This window comes from Prionailurus bengalensis, chromosome D1, assembly GCF_016509475.1.
Source record: "Prionailurus bengalensis isolate Pbe53 chromosome D1, Fcat_Pben_1.1_paternal_pri, whole genome shotgun sequence".
Taxonomy (NCBI): Eukaryota; Metazoa; Chordata; class Mammalia; order Carnivora; family Felidae; genus Prionailurus; species Prionailurus bengalensis.
This window is the reverse complement of record NC_057346.1, coordinates 5,888,778-5,902,331: the sequence shown is the minus strand read 5'-3', so window position 1 is coordinate 5,902,331 and position 13,554 is coordinate 5,888,778.

Sequence of the window (13,554 nt, the reverse complement as noted above, 5' to 3'; positions counted from 1 at the left end):
TAATGCAATCCTGTGGTGAAATTTGGGATTTCCAGGTGAGAAATTGGCTAGTGTCACTGACGATTAATATACCACAAGAAAAGGTCACAGTCACCTTAAACAGGGTCTTTGTCTTTTACGAATCCAAGGATCAGTGAGTACATGATTCTGAGTTTGTAAAGGGTGTTCTATTTCAGATGTTTTGCCCCTACAGAAGAGCAAAGAAGAAAACTTCCTACCCAGGCAGAGCTTGGGTTTGTCAGGTGTGATTTATGGCTATTTATTTTAGTTGCTATATGAGTAATCATTTTTTTTCCCTTGACAGTCTATTCTACTATTTAGTTTTGCCAAGTTTTTAATAATGAAAAGGACTAGATTTGAAAATTGAAATGCCTCCAGCAGTATATGTGAATGTGCCTGGAAAGATAGAAAGGAAAGGAAGGGAGTCCTCTGAAGGAGGTGGCTGTGTCTGTTTTGACTTTGTATTTCCCTTGAGGCATAATAAGTGCTGAAAACCTGCCATTCGATAAGTGAAAGAGTACATCACCTGGTGTCATTTTTACAGAATGGTACTGGGAATGGAGATACACCAATACATACCCATCGCAATTATTTGATAATTCAGAAATGGGATCATTGGAGGTCTCACAACTTTTCTACCCCTATAATAGCTCTTCTCTCTGCAAACTCAGGGGTCTTTGGTTGTAGGTGGCAAAAACATGTTCATTGTAGGCAAAAAAGTAGACTAGTTACTGCTGTGGACTGAATGTTTGTGTACCCCCCAAATTTATATGTTGAAGCCATAAAAATCAGTGGGACTGTATATAGAGATAGAGCTTTTGTAAAAGTAATTAACTCATAAGGATAGGGCTCGGATCTGATAGGATGAGTGTCCTTATAAGAAGAGGAAGAAAGGCCAGATCTCACCCTCTCTCTGCATGCAAGGAGGAAAGACCATGTGAACACACAGTGAGCAGGCAGCTCTCTGTTCCAAGCTAGGAAGAGATATCTCACCAGAAACCAGACTGGCCTATAGCTTGATCTTAAACCTCCAGCCTCTAGAGCTATGGAAAATAAATTTCTGTTGTTTTCAAGCCTCTCAGTCTATGGAATTATGTTATAGCAGCCCAAGCAGATGAATACAGCCACTCATCTGATAGATAATGGCATAACTCACAGGCTTAAAGGAAGAGATGTCTAGGAAGGAAGGAAGGAAGGAAGGAAGGAAGCAAGTCTAGCCTCAGGGAAAGCCACCAACACTTGCTCACTCATGCTCTCCCTCTTTTGTGTGTGCTTTTGTCTGCTTGACTGATTTGAAAGACTTTTCCTGTTGAAAGACTCTTCACGTGCAGAAAAAAACCACTCACAGTCAGATTTACACTCTCGTAGTGCAGCAACCTAAACGGGAAGTTCTGTTTTTCATGTCTGAAAATCAGCCCTGGAGAAGGACTCTGATTGGCCCTGTTTATAACACAGGCTCACACCTTAGGATAAATCTCTCTTATTGGGAAGATAATTAGTTATCATTGACAAGGTCGCATGCCCATTACTGTCACCGTGAAGAAGGGAAGAGCCAGGTGCCACCCCATAAAAACCACGCTTAATGGGTTAATGGTGATTCTTTAAAGGAGAGGATGCATTAATATGAAGGACATATGCTCACTCCATAGAGGCTGGGCATATCTGTGATTTGGGGAAATTGAAGCATCTCAAAATTAATGCTCAGGGATTCAGAATCAAGCCATATTTTGACTCGTACAGCTCTGATGGTACTAAAATGGTGTTTCTCATTTTCAGAAATTAGGCTTCTTTCTAGTTCCTGAGACCAAGCTGTTGCCAAGTACTTGGGTTCTGAGTATTTTAACACTGTTTTGTCCCCATTTCCATAGGCTACGCCATGATATAATCTCTAGCATTTCTAGTTCCTCTTGACCTGAAATTAGTCAGGAAGTAGATAATTCTATGGTTGGATCTACTCCTTTGAGATCAATTTTCTCCCTTTTCGATTCCCAAACATTATTTGCTTCTGGATTTTATATTGCCATGCTATGCCTACAGTGTGCTTATTATAAAAACCCATTTTCCTCATGTTAGACTCTGTGAGGTTGGTTGATATCCTGGAGTAATACTTACTACCTCTATCTGACCAGGCTGGAGGAGGACTCTGGAAGTAGTCCAGTGGCAGTCCTCCTGCTCTTCTTACAGACCACTGTCAGTGGGTGCAGACTTCAGTTTCCTCCCCTATGATAGCTTTACCCGAGAGAGAAGGCATACCATGTACAGCTTTTACATTATATATACCATAACTTTTGATATTCACATTTTATGTAGTTTCCTCTGGTATTAATTCTGGGCTTTGGCCAATGGGACACGAGCAAACATGACACAAGCAGAGGTTTGAAAATCACTTGCATACTGGGGTGTTGTACTCTTAGAATGTTCAATCTTGGATTCCTGAGGCACTAAGTAAAGATGTCTGGCTGCACTATTGGAGAGACCATGTGGAGAGAGGGAGAGAGGCAGAGAAAGAGTAAGAGAAAGAGAAAGAAATGCTAGGAACAGCTCCAATGGTTCCATCCATCCTAACTAAGGTACCATACAGGTGAAAGAAGTTATCTTGGATAATCCAGCCCCACTAGAAGAAATGCCAAGTAAAGCTTACCTAGACTGCGAAATTGTGAGAAATAATGAAGCATTATTATTTTAAGCCACCAAGTCTTGCCAATGGTTTGTCATCCATAATAGATAATGAAACACACTACTTTTTTTCAAATTTGGAGGTGCCATCAATGTTTTGTCCTTGCACAGCCTTGCTTCCAGTCCAGAAGTCAATGTGAGTGCTTAGTTATCAGGAGATGTTCCTGCCCCATTTCTGGTTCAGTAAGAAGGTAGCATGTGAATCTATCAAGAACCTTCACTCTGTAGTGGAGCTGGGAAAATCCCAGTCTGTTTTCTGTCCAGTGGTGGCAATGTGTGTGCAAGATGTTTTGTAAGCTGAGAGGTGTTGGCTTTTACATCTTTAGTTCTTTCATATGGTGGCTGAGAGAATTTAATGCAACGATGTATATACAGCATCAGGCTAAGACTTGATAATCCATCCATAGTAGCTGTCATGCTTATCAATCTTTCTTCTTTCTTCTCAGGTTTCATAGACTGTTGAATTTTCTCTGTGGCCTCCAGAATGCAGATACTTGACAAGGGGTTTGCAGTTGTAATGAGGCTCCATCTCTGTCTAACTTACTGGAAATTTCAGTCTTCTGTGTCTCACTTTGAGTGCACAATATTCTAGAAGGATTTGTCAAGGAAACTATTTTCTTTCCACCTAATTTCTCTCCACACTTCTGAAACCACACTCCCAGTATGTTCTCATGGATGCACTCTTCCCTTAGGCTTCCACTGCCTGTTCAGTAATCAAAGTGAATCCCTGATTCCCATGTCTGAACTTCATCTTTTATTAGCCAACAAATCATTACCATGTGGTTTTGGCTATTTTCCCAGCTTTACTTGTTTAGCTAGGGCTGTGACAGTCAGCCATATGACAGGTTACCCATGGAAATTGATTATGTCATTCAACGGCCTAACTCTCATTTAAAATATAATTTTTGACAGATCCATCCATAGCTCTGAAATATGTTGTGGAAAGATAATTGGCTAATGCCCATGTAATAGCTATCTCTTCTTTGGGGATTAGGCATTGAGAATATTAAGAAATGAGCTGGCTAATGCACAGTATTATTAAACTTTTCTCCAAAGGTTATACTAGTTGAATATGCAATCTCAAATAGTATTTAATTAAAAGTTAGAATTTCTAGTTCATGGTTTTTGGAGCAGCAGAATTTTTAATTAAACTTATCTTTGCACTGGTATATCTTCTTTTTTTTAAACTTTACTTATTTTGAGAAAGAGAGATGGTGGGGGCAGGGAAGAGAGTGAGTGCATGCAAGCAGGGAAGGGGCAGAGAGGGAAACTCAAGCAGGCTCTATACTGTCAGCATGGAGCCTGAAGTGGGGCTCGACGTGGGGCTTGAACCCATGAACCGTGAGATCATGACCTGAGCCGAAATCAAGAGTTGGTTACTCAATTCACACAAGAGCCCCTGCACTTGTATAACTCAAGGGATATTAACCAACAATACAATTTTTAAAAAACCTGATTTTTCAATCAAGACATGAACATCGTGCCTTTAAATAGGTCTTTTAACTTCTCTGAGCTTCAGTCTTATCACTTAGAAAAGAATAGGTTACATATACCCATACATTTGGATAAAATCCTAAAAAATTAAAACTTAAAAAGAAAGCCTTGATACTTTTATAACCATCATATTTGTCTGCTGAGGGTTCTATAACAAAATACCATAGACTGGGTTGGTTAAACAACAGAAATTAATTTTCTCAAAATTCTGGAGGCTGGGAAGTCCATGTTAAAAGTGCTGGACAGTTTGGTTCCCAGGAAGAATCCTTCCTGGCTTGCAGATACCTGCTTTCCCACTGTATTTTCACATGGCACAAAAAAAAAGAGGTAGCTGTCTAGCAGCCCTTACAAGAACACATCCTTTAGGATGAGAGTTCCATCCTTATGACATCATTTAACCCTGATTACTTTCTTACTCCAAATACAGGCACACTGGTGGCTAGGTCTTTTCAACGTATACATTTGGAGCAGATATAATTCACTTCATAGCAATTATTAAATAAATCACTAGGACCTTTTCATTAAGAAAACAAGGAAAATATGGTTTCTGTGAAACTTTAAAAACTTTAAAAACTTAAAAAAATTTTTTTTAATCTTTATTTTTGACAGAGAGAGAGAGAGAGAGAGAGATAGAGCATGAGCAGGGCGAGGGGCAGAGAAAGAGGGAGACACAGAATCCAAAGCAGGCTCCAGGCTCAGAGCTGTCAGTACAGAGCCCAATGCAGGGCTCGAACTCCTGGACCACGAGATCATGCCCTGAGTTGAAGTCGGACTCTCAACCTACCAAGGCGCCCCTAAATGAAAAGATCATTTAAAACTTACAGGAACTCCTTCAGAGTCTAGATAAGGAGTGAATATTTCCCAAATCATTTTATGCAGCTAAATAGAACCTTGATTGCAAAACCAAGTGAGGACAACCTGAGCAAAAAAATTACCTGCAAATCTCCCTTGTGAATATAAATGTATAAATTGTAAAAGAAAATTATTAGCAAACCAAATCCAACAGTATATGATCATAAACAAGTTTAGTCTAATACTGAAATCCAAGAATAGTTTACTATCAGAAAATCTACAAATCTTATTTATCTCATTAACAGATGAAAGGAGAAAGATAATATATAATCACCTGAAAAGATGCAGATAACTTATTTTTAAAAAATCAGCATCCTTTCATGAGAAATACTTTTAGTGAAATATGACTATAAACAAACTTTCTTAATACAATATATCTAGCAAAATTCAGTGCAAATATCCTTCATGGAAAATTGTTGGAAATATTTATTTTAAAACTAGGAATAAGACACAAATGCCCATATCATCTTTTCTGGAGGGCCTACCTAGAATAACAAAATCCATTGGACAAACTACCTGAGAATTGGAACTAACAAACCTGTCAATACACAGAGTTGCTCTGATTGAATACATAGAAAATGCAAAAGAATCTATAGTGAAATTATTAAAAGCAATACAGGTGTTGATCTAAAAGTAGAATCTGAGAAAGGAACTAGGATGCTTGGCTTTTATTTGAGAGGTTAGCTCAGAGAAGTAGCAGTGAGGTGGCTGGAAGAATGAGACAGGGAGTAAGAAAAACCAATCCATGATGTGTTATTGAGTTAGTTACTGCCAAGGGCATCTGCAGTTTAGTACCACTGGTGACTTTGTGAAGGTCTGTGTAGATAGAATGTGGCTTAGAACTGTCCCTCCAAACATGGGACACTGGGGAAGAGGCACCAAAGCATTGAGGTAGGACACTGGCAGTATGTACATCAAATGCCCACCACTGTTGTGCTAAAATTGGAAGTAGGGTGACAAAATGTGGTGCAGGGCATCTGAGCATCTGCTGCAGTGACTGGATATAAGACCACTATAAAAATAAAATGAATTTCTATATACCAGAAATAAACAGAAAACATAATTTAAAAAATGTGTTAGACATGTATGGAGAAAGTTATAAAAATTATACACTTCCTTGGAAGTCATTATATATGGCTAAATAAGTGGAAAGATTTACCATTTTCATGGAAAATAAGTCAGTGTATTGTAAAGTTATAAATTCTCCCCAAATTTATTCCTAGAAGTGAAATCCAATCAATACCATCTCTGGGTTTTTCTAAAAATACTTCATATGGATTTTTCTCGTCTTCCCAAGAATAATGAATGACAAGGAATTTATATCAAAGCAACGTGATAAGGTGGAAAGAACATGCACTTTGGAGTAAAGCTAAACATTATTTTTAATGCTGTTTTGAGAAAATACTTAGCCTCAGAGAAATCATTTCTTTAATTTTATGCAAGAAGGGTAATGCCTAAACTCAAAGAATTATGAGGACTAAATGAAAAAACAACAACAACAACAACAATTAAGTGAGAATGTAAAGAAAGTGCCTGGCACATAGTAGGTATTCAGGAAGTGTTCATTCTCTTCTTTTTTCCTTGAAGACAGCCTTCCACTTTATTTATTTATTTATTTATTTATTTATTTATTTATTTATTTATAAAATTAAATTTATTTTTTAAATTTACATCCAAATTAGTTAGCATATAGTGCAACAATGATTTCAGGGGTAGATTCCTTAATGACCCTTACCCATTTAGCCCATCCCCCCCCCCACAACACTTCCAGGAACCCTCTGTTTGTTCTCCATATTTAAGAGTCTCTTATGTTTTGTCCCCCTCCCTGTTTTTGTATTATTTATGTTCCCTTTCCCTTATTTTCATCTGTTTTGTATCTTAATGTTCTCATATGTGTGAAGTCATGTGATACTTGTCTTTCTCTGACTGATTTCACTTAGCATAATACCCTCTACTTCCATCCACGTAGTTGCAAATGGCAAGATATCGTTCTTTTTGGTTGCCGAGTAATACTCCATTGTATATATATATCACATCTTATTTATGCATTCATCCATTGATGGACATTTGGGCTCTTTCCATACTTTGGCTATTGTTGATAGTGTTGCTATAAACATTGTGGTGCAAGTGTCCCTTTGAAAGAGCACATCTGTATCCCTTGGATAAATAACTAGTAGTGCAATTGCTGGGTCATAAGGTAGTTCTATTTTCAGTTTTTTGAGGAACCTACATGCTGTTTTCCACAGTGGCTGCACCAGTTTGCATTCCCACCAGCAGTGCAGAAGAGATCCTCTTTCTCCGCATCCTCATCAACATCCGTTGTTGCCTGAGTTGTTAATGTTAGCCATTCTGACAGGTGTGAAGTGGTATCTCATTGTGGTTTTGATTTGTATTTCCTGGATGATGAGTGATGTTGAGCAGTTTTTCATGTGTCAGTTGGCCATCTGGATGTCTTCTTTGGAGAAGTGTCTATTCATGTCTTTTGCCCATTTCTTCACTGGATTATTTGTCTTTTGGTTGTTGAGTTTGATAAGTTCTTTATACATTTTGGATACTAACCCTTTATCCGATGTGTCGTTTGCAAATATCCTCTCCCATTCCTATGGTTGCCTTTTAGTTTTGCTGATTGTTTCCTTGACATGCAACAGCTTTTTATTTTGATGAAGTTCTAATAGTTGATTTTTGCTTTTGTTTCCCTGGCCTCCGGGGACATGTTGAGTAAGAATTTGCTGAGGCCAAGGTCAGAGAGGTTTTTGCCCACTTTCTCCTTGAGGATTTTGATGGCTTCCTAGCTTACATTTAGGTCTTTCATCCATTTTGAGTGTCTTTTTGTGTATGGTGTGAGAAAGTGGTCCAGGCTCATTCTTCTGCATGTTGCTATCCATTTTCCCAGCACCACTTGCTGAAGAGACTGTCTTTAATCCATTGGAAATTCTTTCCTGCTTTGTCAAAGATTAGTTGGCCATATGTCTGTGGGTCCATTTCTGGGTTCTCTATTCTGTTCCATTGATCTGAGTGTTCTTGTGCCAGTACCATACTATCTTGATGATTACAGCTTTGTAATACAGCTTGAAGTCCGTGATTGTGATGCCTCCTGCTTTGGTTTTCTTTTTCAAGATTGCTTTGGCTATTCAGGGTCTTTTCTGGTTGCATACACATTGTAGGATGGTTTGTTGTAGCTCTGTGAAGAATGCTTGTGTTATTTTGATAGGGATTGCATTGAATATGTAGATTGCTTTGGGTACTCTTGACATTTTAACAATATTTGTTCTTCCTATCCACGAGCATGGAATCTTTTCCATTTTTTGGTGTCTTCTTCAATTTCTTTCATAAGCTTTCCATAGTGTTTAGTGCAAAGATTTTTCACCTCTTTGGTTAGATTTATTCCTAGGTATTTTATGGTTTTGGTGCAATTGTAAATGGAATTAATTGATTCCTTGATTTCTCTTTCTGTTGCTTCATTGTTGGTGAATAGGAAAGCAACAGATTTCTGTGCATTGATTTTATATCCACTTTGCTGAATTCATGGATCAGTTCTAGCAGTTTTTTGGTGGAATCTTTTGGGTTTTCCATTTAGAGTTTCATGCCATCTGCAAAGAGTAAAAATTTGACTTCCTCCTGGCCAATTTGGATGCCTTTTATTTCTTTGTGTTGTCTGATTGCAGAGGCTAAGACTTCCAATACTATGTTGAATAACAGTGGCAAGAGTGGTCATCCCTGTCTTCATCCTGACCTTAGTGGGAAAGCTCTCAGTTTATCCCTATTGAGGATGATATTAGCGTCGGGTCTTTCATATATGGCTTTTATTTTCTCAAGGTATAATCCTTGTATCCCTACCTTCTTGAGGGTTTTTATCAAGAAAGGATGCTGTATTTTGTCAAATGCTTTCTCTGCATTTATTGAGAGGATCATGTGGTTCTTGTCCTTTCTTATATTGATGTGATGAACCATGTCGATTATTTTGTGGATATTGAACCAGCCCTGCATCCCAGGTATACATCCCACTTGGTGGCGGTGAATAATTTTTTTAATGTATTGTTGGATGTGGTTGGCTAATACCTTGTTGAGGATTTTTGCATCCATGTTCATCAGGGAAATTGGTCTATAGTTCTCTTTTTTAGTGGGGTCTTTGTCTGGTTTTGGAATCAAGGTAATTCTGGCCTCATAGAAAGAGTTTGGAAGTTTTCCTTCCATTTCTATTTTTTAGAACAGCTTCAAGAGAATAGGTGTTAACTCTTCCTTAAATGTTTGGTAGAATTCCCTTGGAAATCCATCTGACCCTAGACTCTTTTTTTGGGGGGGATTTTTGATTACTAATTGAATTTCTTTACTGGTTATGAGTCTGTTCAAATTTTATATTTCTTTCTGTTTTCAGTTTTGGTAGCATATATGTTTCTAGGAATTTGTCCATTTCTTGCAGATTACCCATTTCATTGGCATATAATTGCTCATAATATTCTCTTATTATTGTTTTTATTTCTGCTGTGTTGGTTGTGATCTGTCCTCTTTCATTCTTGATTTTATTTATTTGGGTCCTTTCCTTTTTCTTTTTGATCAAACTGGCTAGTGGTTTATCAAGTGTGTTGATTCTTTTAAAGAACCAGCTTCTGGTTTCTTTGATCTATTGTACTTTTTTTTTTTTCTCTTGGTTTCAATAGCATTGCTTTCTGCTCTTATCTTTATTATTTCCTGTCTTCTGCTGGTTTTGGGTTTTATTTGCTGTTCTTTTTCCAGCTCTTTAAGGTTTAAGGTTAGGTTGTGTATCTGAGACCTTTCTTCCTTCTTTAGGAAGGCTTGGAGTGCTATATACTTTCCTCTTATGACTGCCTTTCCTGCATCCCAGGGGTTTTGTATTGTGGTGTTATCATTTTCATTGGCTTCCATGTCCTTTTTAATGTCTTTAATTTCTTGGTTACCCCATTCATTCTTTAGTAGAATTCTCTTTAGTCTACAAATATCTGTTACCTTTCCAAATTTTTTCTTGTGGTTGACTTCAAGTTTCATAGCATTGTGGTCTGAAAATATGCACAGTATGATCTTGATCTTTTTGTACCTGTCGAGGGCTGATTTGTGTCTCAGTATGTGATCTATTCTCAAGAATGTTCCATGTGCACTGGGGAAGAATGTATATTCCACTGCTTTAGGATGAAATATTCTGAATATATCTGTTAAGTCCTTCTGGTCTGGTGTGTCATTCAAAGCCACTGTTTCCTTGTTTATTTTCTGTTTAGATGATCTTTGCATTGTTTAAATCGGGAGTTGAAATCCCCTACTATTATGGTATTACTATTGATGAGTTTCTTGATGTTTGTGATTAATTGATTTATATATTTGGGTACTGTCACATTTGGTGCACAAATGTTTACAATTGTTAGGTCTTCCTGGTGGATAGACCCCTTAATTATGATATAACGCCCTTCTTCATCTCTTGTTACAGTCTTTATTTTAAAGTCTAGATTGTCTGATATAAGTATGGTTACTCTGGCTCTCTTTTGTTGACCATTAGCATGATAGATGGTTCTTCATCCCCTTACTTTCAATCTGAAGGTGTCTTTAGATCTAAAGTGGGTCTCTTGTAAACAGAATATAGATGGATCTTGTTTTCTTATCCATTCTGTTACCCTACATCTTTTGATTGGAGCATTTAGTCCATTGACGTTTAGAGTGAAAGATATGAATTTATTGCCATTATGTTTCTTGTAGAGTTGGAGTTTCTGGTGTGTTCTCTGGCCCTTTCTAATCTTTGTTGCTTTTGGTATTTTTTTCCCCTTCTTTTCTCCCCTCAGAGAGACCCCCTTAAAATTTCTTTCAGGGCTGGTTCAGTGGTCATGAACTCCTTTAATTTTTGTTTGGGAAACTTAATCTCCCCTATTTTCAATGACAGCCTTGCTGGATAAAGAATTGGCTGCATAGTTTTCCAACTCAGCACATTGAATATATCCTGCGACTCCTTTCTGGCCTGCCAAGTTTCTGTGGATAGGTCTGCTGCAAACCTGATCTGTCTTCCTTTGTAGGTTAAGGACTTTTTTTTCCCTTGCTGTTTTCATGATTGCTTCCTTGCCTGAATACATGGCATATCATAGTCAAATTCACAAAGTACTCGAATCTAATGGGAATCCTCTGTGCTTCCTGGATTTTGATGTCTCTGTCTTTCTCCAGGTTAGGAAAGCTTTCCTCTATGATTTGCTCACATAACCCTTCCACTGCTTTTTCTCTCTCTTCATCTTCTGGGACCCCTATGATTCTGATGTTGTTCCTTTTTAATGAGTTACTGATTTCTCTAATTCTTAAATCATGCTCTTTTGCCTTAGTCTCTGTCTTTTTTTCTGCTTCTTTTTTCTCCATAAGTTTGTCCTCTGTATTGCTAAGTCTCTTCTCTGCCTCATCCATTTGAGATTGCAGCTCAGTTATAGCTTTTTTTTATTTCATCCTGCCTAGCTTTTACTTTTTTTATCTCTGCAGAAAGGGATTCTAATCTATTTTGGACTCCAGCTAGTATTCTTATTATCACAATTCTAAATTTTGGTTCAGACATCTTGCTTGTATCTTTGTTGATTAAGCCCCTGGCTGTCGTTTTTCCTGCTCTTCATTTTGGAGTGAATTCCTTTGTTTCATCATTTTGAAGCAAGAAAATGAATTAATAAGGTAAAAAAATTAAAATTAAAAAATTAAGAGTAACACACACACACACACACACACACACACACACACACACACATCAAATAAATGATGCCAGATCCTAGGTGTGTTTTGATCTGGGTGTTGAAAGGAGCTTGATAGGTTAGAGAAAAAAGGGGGGGGGGGAGGAAAATGTTTGAAAATTTGAAAACAATGAATACATTTACATAGAATGAAATGATTGAGGTAAAATAGAATTTGAAAAATTTAGAAAAAAGTAAAAAATATAGTAGAAAAAAACTAAAGAATATTTTTAATAATCGACAATAAAAATATATTTTTCTTTTATTCAAGGAAAGGAAAATAAATGAAAAAGAAACAAAAAGCAAATTGAACAGATGGAGCAGTGAACAGACTGAAATACAATTGAAATTACATCGTCTTCCCCTAGAAGTCAAACTATGAAGCACTTTATAGTCTGTAAGCTAAGCAGGTGGAGAGACTTGTGTTGTTCCTGAAGAGCGGGGTTGGCATAATTGGGCAGAGCTTAGTGTAACAGCTCTATTCTCCACTAGATGGTGCTGCTTAGCTTACTGGGGTAAATCATTATGGCGCTTGTAGGTGTGTATGCGGATATGCAGGAGGGGTGGAAATGGTGTCACACAGCTACCCAGTCTTTAGTATCAGAACTCTGTTCTCCCCAGTCAGCAATTGCCCACCTATTCTTGGTCTCTGACTTCCATCCACTCCTACTTTTACACTATCTGTGACCAAGCCATCAGGTTGCCAGGAAGCACCTCCCTCCTGAGTTTTATCTGAGATGTGGCTGTGTTTCCCAACCCCTCACTTCTGAGGGACTGTGGCTTTGACCTGTTCTGGGCCATCAAGCAATGGCTGGGTGCCAGCTGCGCCCAGGAACATTCACGGGATCATGCTGCTACCGATGCCCAGATACTGTGGCTGGGTACCAACCTGCCCCAGAAAAAGTTCACGTGATTGTGTAGCTGCAATGTTTCAGGGATTATGGGAAATCACAACACACATCTGGCACAAGGCTTCACCCTTAATGACCTTGTTCCAGCACCAGTGAATGTGATTGTTCTCTGGGGTCCACTGGGGACTTTGCCTGTGGCAGGGGGGGGGACTTTGCCTGTGTACCGCATGTCCTCCCAGCAGTGGAACTGCCTCTTCCCATGTGGTCCGAAGACTCCTAGACTTCACTCTACTCCTGGGGATTTGCCCTTTCTACCAGAGCACTGCCAGGTATCGACCTGCAGAGTTGCAGACTCTGTGCTCCCCCTGTTTATAGAGTCTTAATGGAATTTAAACCTTCTCCTTTCTCCCTTTTCAGTCCCTGTGGCTATTTCCACTTTTCCACTTTCTCTCCAGCTACTTTTGGTGGGGTGCTTTTCCTGTACTTCCTGTCTTCATCCTCTCTGTACAAGCAAAACCAGCTCCCTGCCCTTCATGGTTTCTCTCTCCCCCAGTTCACCTCTCTGTGCCATGTACCTGCTGAGTTCTGTGGTTCAGGTTGTGCAGATTGTTTTCTTAATCCTCAAATCAGTTTTCTAGGTGTGTGGAATTGTTTAGTGTTGATCTGGCTGTATTTCATGGATGCGAGACACAAAAAAAACTTACATGCAGTTCTGCCATCTTGGATCCTCTGATAGGCTTCCAGTTTTAAAGATTTTAGTATTTCCATTCTGTGATCTTCGAACTCACAAAAGAAGAATAGAATGTTATCAGCTGTTAAACTTTTTGGAGAATAGAGAAATACACATCAAGTGAAAAAGTATTAGTTTGAAATGTCAGTATTCCTTTGACAAATGAACCTCTTTTTCTTATTTTACTACCACCTAAATCACTGTTGTTCCTCACTTTCTTTATGATGTTTTTTTAGACATTCTTGATTTT